This window comes from Schistocerca gregaria, unplaced genomic scaffold, assembly GCF_023897955.1.
Source record: "Schistocerca gregaria isolate iqSchGreg1 unplaced genomic scaffold, iqSchGreg1.2 ptg000350l, whole genome shotgun sequence".
In the NCBI taxonomy this organism is placed as follows: Eukaryota; Metazoa; Arthropoda; class Insecta; order Orthoptera; family Acrididae; genus Schistocerca; species Schistocerca gregaria.
Window position 1 is genome coordinate 1,252,193 of NW_026061810.1, and position 12,360 is coordinate 1,264,552.

Genomic DNA, 12,360 nt, shown 5'->3' on the forward strand with positions numbered 1-12,360 from the left:
ATACAACAGTCACCATGCGCACTTTCCTCAATGGGAGTAATGTCTCAAACTGTCTACGGTTTGATCGTTCCCTGGAAGACCAGTAGAAGATTCCGATGCACATCTCGAGGCATTCTGTAATCCGTGGACCTTCAAAGTGTTGATGAAACACAGAATTTGCATCGGGATTTAGTACATCAGTAACCATGCGCAATTTTCTCCATGGGAGTAGTGCCTCAAACAATCTTCGCTTTAATCGTTCCCTAGAAGACCAGTAGTAGTTTCCGATGCACATCTTTAGTCATTCTGTTATCTGTGGACTATCAGAGTGTTGATAAAACACGGAAATTGAATCGGGATTGAATACAACAGTCACCATGCGCACTTTCCTCAAGGGGAGTAATGTCTCAAAGAGTTTACGCTTTGATCGTTCCCTGGAAGACCAGTAGAAGTTTCCGATGCACATCTGGAGGCATTGTGTAATCTGTGGACTACCAGAGTGTTGATGAAACACAGAAACTGCATCGGGATGGAATACAACAGTCAGCATGCGCACTTTCCTCCATGGGAGTAATGTCTCAAACAGTCTACGCTTTGATCGTTTCCTGGAAGACCAGTAGTAGTTTCCGATGCACATCTGGAGGCATTCTGTAATCTGTGGACTAACTGAGTGTTGACGAAACACAGAAATTGCATCGGGATTGCATACAAAATTCACCATGCGCACTTTCCGCCATGGGAGTAATGTATCAAACAGTCTATGCGTTGATCGTTCCCTCGAAGACCAGTATTAGTTTCCGATGCACGTCTGGAAGCATTCTGTAATCTGTGGACTATAAGAGTGTTGATGAAACACAGAAATTGCTACGGGATTGAATACAACAGTCACCATGCGCACTTTCCTCAATGGGAGTAATGTCTCAAACAGTCTACGGTTTGATCGTTCCTGGAAGACCAGTAGAAGATTCCGATGCACATCTCGAGGCATTCTGTAATCTGTGGAGCTTCAAAGTGTTGATGAAACACAGAAATTGCATCGCGATTTAATACAACAGTCACCAAGCGCACTTCCCTCCATGGGAGTAATACCTCAAACAGTCTATGCTTTGATCGTTCCCAGGAAGACCAGTAGTAGTTTCCGATGCACATCTGGAGGCATTCTGTAATCTGTGGACCTTCAAAGTGTTGATGAAACACAGAAATTGAATCGCGATTGAATACAAGTCACCATGCGCATTTCCCTCCATGGGAGTAATGTCTCAAACAGTCTATTGTTTGATCGTTCCCAGGAAGACCAGTAGCAGTTTCCGATGCACATCTGGAGGCAATCTGAAATCTGTGGACTATCAGAGTGTTGATGAAACTCAGAAATTGCATCGGGATTGAATACAACAGTCACCATGCCACTTTCCTCCGTGGGAGTAGTGTCACAAACAGTCTACTCTTTGATCGTTCCCAGGAAGACCAGTAGTAGTTTCAGATGCACATCTGGAGGCATTCTGTAACCTGTGGACTATCTGAGTGTTGATGCAACACAGAAATTGCATCGGGATTGAAAACAACAGTCACCATGCACACTTTCCCCCATGGGTGTATTGTCTGAAACGTTCTACCCTTTGATCGTTCCCTGTTAGACCAGTAGTAGGTTCCGATGCACATCTGGAGGCATTCTGTAAACTGTGGACTATCAGAGTGTTGATGAAACACAGAAATTGCTTCGGGATTGAATACAACAGTCACCATGCGCACTTCTCTCCATGGGAGTAATGTCTCAAACAGTCTACGCTTTGATCGATCCCTGGAAGACCAGTAGTAGTTTCCGATGCACATCTTTAGTCATTCTGATATCTGTGGACTATCAGAGTGTTGATAAAACACGGAAATTGAATCGGGATTGAATACAACAGTCGCCATGCGCACTTTCCTCCATGGGAGTAATGTCTCAAAGAGTTTACGCTTTGATCGTTCCCTGGAAGACCAGTAGAAGTTTCCGATGCACATCTGGAGGCATTGTGTAATCTGTGGACTATCAGAGTGTTGATGAAACACAGAAACTGCATCGGGATGGAATACAACAGTCACCATGCGCTCTTTCCTCCATGGGAGTAATGTCTCAAACAGTCTACGCTTTGATCGTTTCCTGGAAGACCATTAGTAGTTTCCGATGCACATCTGGAGGCATTCTGTAATCTGTAGACTAACTGAGTGTTGACGAAACACAGAAATTGCATCGGGATTGAATACAAAAGTCACCATGCGCACTTTCCTCCACGGGAGTAATGTCTCTAACAATCTATGCTTTGATCGTTCCCTCGAAGACCAGTATTAGTTTGCGATGCACATCTGGAGGCATTCTGTAATCTGTGGACTATCAGAGTGTTGATGAAACACAGAAATTGCATTGGGATTGAATACAACAGTCACCATTCGCACTTTCCTCCACAGGAGTAATGTCTCAAACAGTCTACACTTTGATCGTTCCCTGGAAGACCAGTAGTAGTTTCCAATGCACATCTGGAGGCATTCTGTAAGCTGTGGACTATCAGAGTGTTGTTGAAACACAGAAATTGCATCGGGATTGAATACAACAGTAACCATGCGCACTTTCCTCCATGGGAGTAATATCTCAAACAGTCTACGGCTTGATCGTTCCCTGGAAGACCAGTGGAAGATTCCATTGCACATCTGGAGGCATTCTGTAATCTGTGGAGCTTCAAAGTGTTGATGAAACACAGAAATTGCATCGCGATTTAATACAACAGTCACCAAGCGCACTTCCCTCCATGGGAGTAATACCTCAAACAGTCTATGCTTTGATCGTTCCCTGGAAGACCAGTAGTAGTTTCCGATGCACATCTGGAGCCATTCTGTAATCTGTGGACTAACTGAGTGTTGATGAAACAGAGAAATTGCATCGGGATTGAATACAACAGTAACCATGCGCACTTCCCTCCATGGGAGTAATGTCACAAACTACTCTTTGATCGTTCCCAGGAAGACCAGTAGTAGTTTCAGATGCACATCTGGAGGCATTCTGTAATCTGTGGACTATCTGAGTGTTGATGAAACACAGAAATTGCATCGGGATTTAAAACAACAGTCACCATGCACACTTTCCCCCATGGGAGTATTGTCTGAAACGTTCTACCCTTTGATCGTTCCCTGTTAGACCAGTAGTAGGTTCCGATGCACATCTGGAGGCATTCTGTAAACTGTGGACTATCAGAGTGTTGATGAAACACAGAAATTGCTTCGGGATTGAATACAACAGTCACCATGCGCACTTCCCTCCATGGGAGTAATGTCTCAAACAGTCTACGCTTTGATCGTTCCCTGGAAGACCAGTAGAAGTTTCCGATGCACATCTGGAGGCATTGTGTAATCTGTGGACTATCAGAGTGTTGATGAAACACAGAAACTGCATCGGGATGGAATACAACAGTCACCATGCGCACTTTCCTCCATGGGAGTAAAGTCTCAAACAGTCTACGCTTTGATCGTTCCCTGGAAGGTCAGTAGTAGTTTCCGATGCATATCTGGAGGCATTCTGTAATCTGTTTACTATCAGAGTGTTGTTGAAACACAGAAATTGCATCGGGATTGAATACAACAGTCACCATTCGCACTTTCCTCCATGGGAGTAATGTCTCAAACAGTCTACGCTTTGATCGTTCACTGGAAGACCAGTACTAGTTTCCGATGCACATCTGGTGGCATTCTGTAACCTGTTAACTATCAGAGTGTTGATGAAACACCGAAATTGCATCGGGATTGAATTCAACAGTCACCATGCGCACTTTCCGCCATGGGAGTAATGTCTCAAACAGTCTACGCTTTGATCGTTCCCTGGAAGACCAGTAGTAGCGTCCGATGCACATCTGGAGGCATTCTGTAGTCTGTGGTTTAGCAGAGTGTTCTTGAAACACAGAAATTGCATCGCGATTTAATACAACAGTCACCACGCGCAATTTCCTCCATGGGAGTAATGACTCAAACAGTCTACGCTTTGATCGTTCCCTGGAAGACCAGTAGGAGTTTCAGATGCACATCTGGAGCCATTCTGTAATCTGATGAGTATCTGAGTGTTGATGAAACACAGAAATTGCATCGGGATTGAAAACAACAGCCACCATGCGCACTTTCCTCCATGGGAGTAATATCTCAAACAGTCTACTCTTTGATCGTTCCCAGGAAGACCAGTAGTATTTTCCGATGCACATCTGGAGGCATTCTGTAATCTGTGGAATATCTGGGTGTTGATGAAACATAGAAGTTGCATCGGGATTGAAAACAACAGTCACCATGCACACTTTCCCCCATGGGAGTTTTGTCTGAAACATTCTACCCTTTGATCGTTCCCTGGAAGACCAGTAGTAGCGTCCGATGCACGTCTGGAGGCATTCTGTAGTCTGTGGACTAGCAGAGTGTTCTTGAAACACAGAAATTGCATCGCGATTTAATACAACAGTCACCTCGCGCAATTTCCTCCATGGGAGTAATGACTCAAACAGTCTACGCTTTGATCGTTCCCTGGAAGACCTGTAGTAGTTTCCGATGCACATCTGGAGGCATTCTGTAATCTGATGAGTATCTGAGTGTTGATGAAACACAGAAATTGCATCGGGATTGAAAACAACAGTCACCATGCGCACTTTCCTCCATGGGAGTAATGTCTCAAACAGTTTACTCTTTGATCGTTCCCAGGAAGACCAGTAGTAGTTTCCGATGTACATCTGGAGACATTCTGTAATCTGATGAGTATCTGAGTGTTGATGAAACACAGAAATTGCATCGGGATTGAAAACAACAGTCACCATGCGCGCTTTCCTCCACGGCAGTAATGTCTCAAACAGTCTATGCCTTGATCGTTCCCTCGAAGACCAGTAGTAGTTTCGGATGCACATCTGAAGGCATTCTGTAATCTGTGGACTATCAGAGTGTTGATGAAACACAGAAATTGCATCGGGATGGAATACAACAGTCACCATGCGCACTTTCCTCCATGGGAGTAATCTCTCAAACAGTCTACGTTTTGATCGTTTCCTGGAAGACCAGTAGTAGTTTCCGATGCACATCTGGAGGCATTCTGTAATCTGTGGACTAACTCAGTGTTGACGAAACACAGAAATTTCATCGGGACTGAATACTAAAGTCACCATGCGCACTTTCCTCCACGGGAGTAATGTCTCAAACAGTCTATGCTTTGATCGTTCCCTCGAAGACCAGTATTAGTTTCCGATGCACATCTGGAGGCAATCTGTAATCTGTGGACTATCAGAGTGTTGATGAAACACAGAAATTGCATCGGGATGGAATACAACAGTCATCATGCGCACTTTCCTCCATGGGAGTAATGTCTCAAACAGTCTACGCTTTGATCGTTTCCTGAAAGACCAGTAGTAGTTTCCGATGCACATCTGGAGGCATTCTATAATCTGTGGACTAACTGAGTGTTGACGAAACACAGAAATTGCATCGGGACTGAATACAAAAGTCACCATGCCCACTTCCCTCCACGGGAGTAATGTCTCAAACAGTCTATGCTTTGATCGTTCCCTCGAAGACCAGTATTAGTTTCCGATGCACATCTGGAGGCAATCTGTAATCTGTGGACTACCAGAGTGTTGTTGAAACACTGAAATTGCACTGGGATTGAATACAACAGTGACTATGCGCACTTTTCTCCATGGGAGTAATATCTCAAACAGTCTACGATTTGATCGTTCCCTGGAAGACCAGTAGTAGTTTCCGATGCACATCTCGAGGCATTCTGTAATCTGTGGACCTTCAAAGTGTTGATGAAACACAGAAATTGCATCGTGATTGAATACAACAGTCACCATGCGCACTTTCCTACATGGGAGTAATGTCTCAAACTGTCATCGATTTGATCGTTCCCTGAAGAACAGTAGTAATTTCCGATGCACATCTAAAGGCATTCTGTAATTTGTTTTCTATCCGGGTGTTTATGAAACACAGAAATTGCATCGGGATTGAATACAACAGTCACCATGCGCACTTTCTCCAGGGGAGTAATATCTTAAACAGTCTACGCTTTGATCGTTCCCTGGAAGACCAGTAGTAGTTTCCGATGCACATCTGTTGGCTTTCTGTAATCTGTGGACTATCAGAGTGTTGATGAAACACCGAAGTTGCATCGGGATTGAATACAACAGTCACCATGCGCACTTTCCCCCACGGGAGTCTTGTCTCAAACAGTCTATGATTTGATCGTTCCCTCGAAGACCAGTAGTAGTTTCCGATGCACATCTGGAGGCATTTTGTAATCTGTACACCTCCAAAGTGTTGATGAAACACAGAAGTTGCATCGTGATTGAATGCAACAGTCACCATGCGCACTTTCCTCCATGGGAGTAATGTCTCAAACAGTCTATGCTTTGATCGTTCCAGGAAGACCAGTAGTAGTTTCCGATGCACATCTGGAGGCAATCTGTAATCTGTGTACTACCAGAGTGATGATGAAACACAGAAATTGCATCGGGATTGAATACAACAGTCACCATTCGCACTTTCCTCCATGGGAGTAATGTCTCAAACAGTCTACGTTTTGATCATTCCCTGGAAGACCAGTAGCAGTTTCCGATGCACATCTGGAGGAATTCTGTAATCTGTGGACTATCAGAGTGTTGATGAAACACTGAAATTGCATCGGGATTGAATACAACAGTCACCATGCGCACTTTCTCCATGGGAGTAATGTCACAAACTGTCATCGATTTGATCGCTCCCTGAAGACCAGTAGTAGTTTCCGATGCACATCTGGAGGCATTCTGTAATCTGTGGTCCATCCGGGTGTTGATGAAACACAGAAATTGTATCGGCATTGAATACAACAGTCACCATGCGAACATTCCCCCATGGGAGTAATGCCTCAAACAGTCTGCGCCTTAATCTATCCCTGGAGGACCAGTAGTAGTTTCCGATGCACATCTGGAGTCACTATGTAATCTGTGGACCTTCAAAGTGTTGATGAAACACAGAAATTGCATCGTGATTGAATACAACAGTCACCATGCGCACTTTCCTGCATGGGACTAATGTCTCAAACAGTCTATGATTTGATCGTTCCCTCGAAGACCAGTAGTAGTTTCCGATGCACATCTGGAGGCATTGTGTAATCTGTAAACCTTCAAAGTTTTGATGAAACACAGAAGTCGCATCGTGATTGAATGCAACAGTCACCATGCGCACTTTCCTCCAAGGGAGTAATGTCTCAAACAGTCTATGCTTTGATCGTTCCCAGGAAGACCAGTAGTAGTTTCCGATGCACATCTGGAGGCATTCTGTAATCTGTGGACTAACTGAGTGTTGATGAAACACAAAATTGCATCGTGATTGAATACAACAGTCACCATGAGCACTTTCTTCCACGGGAGTAATGTCTCAAACAGTCTATGTTTTGATCGTTTCCTCGATGACCAGTAGTAGTTCCCGATGCACATCTGGAGGCATTCTGTAATCAGTGGACCTTCAAAGTGTTGATGAAACACAGAAATTGCATCGTGATTGAATACAACAGTGACCATGCTCACATTCCTCCATGGGAGTAATGTCTCAAACAGTCTACGCTTTGATCGTTCCCTGGAAGGCCAGTAGTAGTTTCCGATGCACGTCTGGAGGTATTCTGTAATCTGTGGCCTATCCGGGTGTTGATAAAAGACAGAAATTGCATCGGGATTGAATACAACAGTCCCCATGCGCACTTTCCTCCATGGGAGTAATGTCTCAAAGAGTCTACGCTTTGATCGTTCCTTGGAAGACCAGTAGTAGTTTCGATTCACATCTGGAGTCATTCTGTAATCTGTGGTTCCTCAAAGTGTTGATGAAACACAGATATTGCATCGGGATTGAATACAACAGTCACCATACGCACTTTCCTCAATGGGAGTAATATCTCAAACTGTCATCGATTTGATCGTTCCTTGAAGACCAGTAGTAGTTTCCGATGCACATCTGGAGGCATTGTGTAATCTGTGGTCTATCTGGGTGTTGATGAAACACAGAAATTGCATCGGGATTGAATACAACAGTCAGAATGCGCACTTTCCACCATGGGAGTAATATCTCAAACAGTCTACGGTTTGATCGTTCCCTGGAAGACCAGTAGTTGTTTCCGATGCACATCTGGTATCATTCTGTAATCTGTGCACTATCAGAGTGTTGATGAAACACAGAAATTGCATCGGGATTGAATACAACAGTTACCATTCGCACTTTCCTCCATGGGAGTAAAGTCGCAAACAGTCTACGCTTTGATCGTTCCCTGGAAGACCAGTAGTAGTTTCCGATGCACATCAGCAGGCATTCTGAAATCTGTGGACTAACAGAGTGTTGATGAAACACAGAAATTGCATCGGGATTGAATACAACAGTCACCATGCGCTCTTTCTTCCAGTGGAGTAATGTCTAAAACAGTCTATGCTTTGATCGTTTCCTCGAAGACCAGTAGTAGTTTCCGATGCACATCTGGAGGCATTCTGTAATCTGTGGACCTTCAAAGTGTTGATGAAACACAGAAATTGCATCGTGATTGAATACAACAGTCACCATGCGCAATTTCTTCCATGGGAAAAATACCTCAAACAGTCTATGCTTTGATCGTTCCCAGGAAGCCTAGCAGTAGTTTCCGATGCACATCTGGAGACAATCTGTAATCTGTGGACTATCAGAGTGTTGATGAAACACAGAAATTGCATCGGGATTGAATACAACAGTCACCATCCGCACTTTCTTCCACAGGAGTAATTTCTAAAACAGTCTATGCTTTGATCGTTCCCTCGAAGACCAGTATTAGTTTCCGATGCACATCTGGAGGCAATCTGTAATCTGTGGACTATCAGAATGTTGATGAAACACAGAAATTGCATCGGGATTGAATACAACAGTCACCATCCGCACTTTCTTCCACGGGAGTAATTTCTCAAACAGTCTATGCTTTGATCGTTTCCTCGATGACCAGTAGTAGTTTCCGATGCACATCTAGTGGCATTCTGTAATCTGTGGACTATCAGAGTGTTGATGAAACACAGAGATTGAATGGGGATTGAATACAACAGTCCCCATGCGCACTTTCCTCATGGGAGTAATGTCTCAAACAGTCTATGCTTTGATCGTTCCCTGGAAGACCAGTAGTACTTTCCGATGCACATCTGGAGGCATTCGGTAATCTGTGGACTATTAGAGTGTTGTTGAAACACAGAAATTGCACCGCGATTTAATTCAACAGACACCATGCGCTCTTTCCTCCATGGGAGTAATGACTCAAACAGTCTACGCTTTGATCGTTCCCTGGAAGACCAGTTGTAGTTTCAGATGCACATCTGGAGGCATTCTGTTATCTGATGAATATCTGAGTGTTGATGAAACACAGAAATTGCATTGGGATTGAAAACAACAGTCACTATGCGCACTTTCCTCGATGGGAGTGATGTCTTTAACAGTCTATTCTTTGATCGTTCCCAGGAAGACCAGTAGCAGTTTCCGATGCACATCTGGAGGCAACCTGTAATCTGTGGACTATCAGAGTGTTGATGAAAGACAGAAATTGCTTCGGGATTGAATACAACAGTCACCATGACCACTTTCCTCCATGGGAGTAATTCTCAAACAGTCTACGCCTTGATCGTTCCCTGGAAGACCAGTAGTAGTTTCCGATGCACATCATGAGGCATTCTGTAATCTGTGGACTATCAGAGTGTTGATGAAACACAGAAATCGCTTCGGGATTGAACACAACAGTCACCATGCGCACTTCCCTCCATGGGAGTAATGTCTCAAAGAGTATACGCTTTGATCGTTCCCTGGAAGACCAGTAGTAGTTTCCGATGCACATCTGGAGGCATTCTGTAATCTGTGGACATTCAGAGTGTTGAAGAAACAAAGAAATTGCATCGGGATTGAATACAACAGTCACCATGCCCACTTTCCTCCATGGGAGTAATTCTCAAACAGTCTACGCCTTGATCGTTCCCTGGAAGACCAGTAGTAGTTTCCGATGCACATCATGAGGCATTCTGTAATCTGTAGACTATCTTAGTGTTGATGAGATACAGAAATTGCATCGGGATTGAAACAACAGTCATCATGCACACTTCCCCCCATGAGAGTAATGTCTCAAACATTCTATGCTTTGATCGTTCCCAGTTAGACCAGTAGTGGTTTACAATGCACATCTGGAAGCATTCTGTAATCTGTGGACTGTCAGAGTGTCGATGAAACACAGAAATTGCTTCGGGATTGAATACAACAGTCACCATCCGCACTTTCTTCCACGGGAGTAATTTCTCAAACAGTCTATGCTTTGATCGTTCCCTCGAAGACCAGTATTAGTTTCCGATGCACATCTGGAGGCAATCTGTAATCTGTGGACTATCAGAGTGTTGATGAAACACAGAAATTGCATCGGGATTGAATACAACAGTCACCATCCACACTTTCTTCCACGGGAGTAATTTCTCAAACAGTCTATGCTTTGATCGTTTCCTCGATGACCAGTAGTAGTTTCCGATGCACATCTGGTGGCATTCTGTAATCTGTGGACTATCAGAGTGTTGATGAAACACAGAGATTGAATGGGGATTGAATACAACAGTCCCCATGCGCACTTTCCTCCATGGGAGTAATGCCTCAAACAGTCTACGCTTTGATCGTTCCCTGGAAGACCAGTAGTAGTTTCCGATGCTCATCTGGAGGCATTCTGTAATCTGTGGACGTTCAGAGTGTTGATGAAACAAAGAAATTGCATCGGGATTGAATACAACAGTCACCATGCGCACTTTCCTCCATGGGAGTAATGTCTCAAACAGTCTACGGTAGATCGTTCCCTGGGAGACCAGTAGTTGTTTCCGATGCACATCTGGAGGCATTCTGTAGTCTGTGGACTATCAGAGTGTTGTTGAAACACAGAAATTGCATCAGGATTGAATACAACAGTTAGAAACGGCACTTTCCTCCTTGGGAGTAATATCTCAGTCTACGCTTTGATCGTTCCCTGGAAGACCAGTAGTAGTTTCCGTTGCACATCTGGAGGCATTCTGTAATCTGATGATTATCTGAGTGTTGATGAAACACAGAAATTGCATTGAGATTGAATGCAACAGTCACCATGAACACTTTGCTCCATGGGAGTAATGTCTCAAGCAGTCTATTCTTTGATCGTTCCCAGGAAGACCAGTAGTAGTTTCCGATGCACATCTGGAGGCAATCTGTAATCTGTGGACTATCAGAGTGTTGATGAAACTCAGACATTGCATCGGGATTGAATACAACAGTCACCATGCGCACTTTCCTCCGTGGGAGTAATGTCACAAACAGTCTACGCTTTGATCGTTCCCAGGAAGACCAGTAGTAGTTTCCGATGCACATCTTGAGGCATTCTGTAATCTGTAGACTATCTTAGTGTTGATGAGATACAGAAATTGCATCTTGATTGAAACAACAGTCATCATGCACACTTTCCCCCATGAGAGTAATGTCTCAAACATTCTATGCTTTGATCGTTCCCAGTTAGACCAGTAGTGGTTTCCGATGCACATCTGGAAGCATTCTGTAATCTGTGGACTGTCAGAGTGTCGATGAAACACAGAAATTGCTTAGGGATTGAATACAACAGTCACCATCCGCACTTTCTTCCACGGGAGTAATTTCTCAAACAGTCTATGCTTTGATCGTTTCCTCGATGACCAGTAGTAGTTTCTGATGCACATCTGGAGTCATTCTGTAATCTGTGGACTATCAGAGTGTTGATGAAACACAGAGATTGAATGGGGATTGAATACAACAGTCCCCATGCGCACTTTCCTCCATGGGAGTAATGTCTCAAACAGTCTACGCTTTGATCGTTCCCTGGAAGACCAGTAGTACTTTCCGATGCACATCTGGAGGCATTCGGTAATCTGTGGACTATCAGAGTGTTGTTGAAACACAGAAATTGCAACGCGATTTAATTCAACAGACACCATGCGCTCTTTCCTCCATGGGAGTAATGACTCAAACAGTCTACGCTTTGATCGTTCGCTGGAAGGCCAGTAGTAGTTTCAGATGTACATCTGGAGGCATTCTGTTATCTGATGAGTATCTGAGTGTTGATGAAACACAGAGATTGAATGGGGATTGAATACAACAGTCCCCATGCACACTTTCCTCCATGGGAGTAATGTCTCAAACAGTCTACGCTTTGATCGTTCCCTCGAAGACCAGTAGCAGTTTCCGATGCACATCTGGAGGCAATCTGTAATCTGTGGACTATCAGAGTGTTAATGAAAGACAGAAATTGCTTCGGGATTGAATACAACAGTCACCATGACCACTTTCCTCCATGGGAGTAATTCTCAAACAGGCTACGCCTTGATCGTTCCCTGG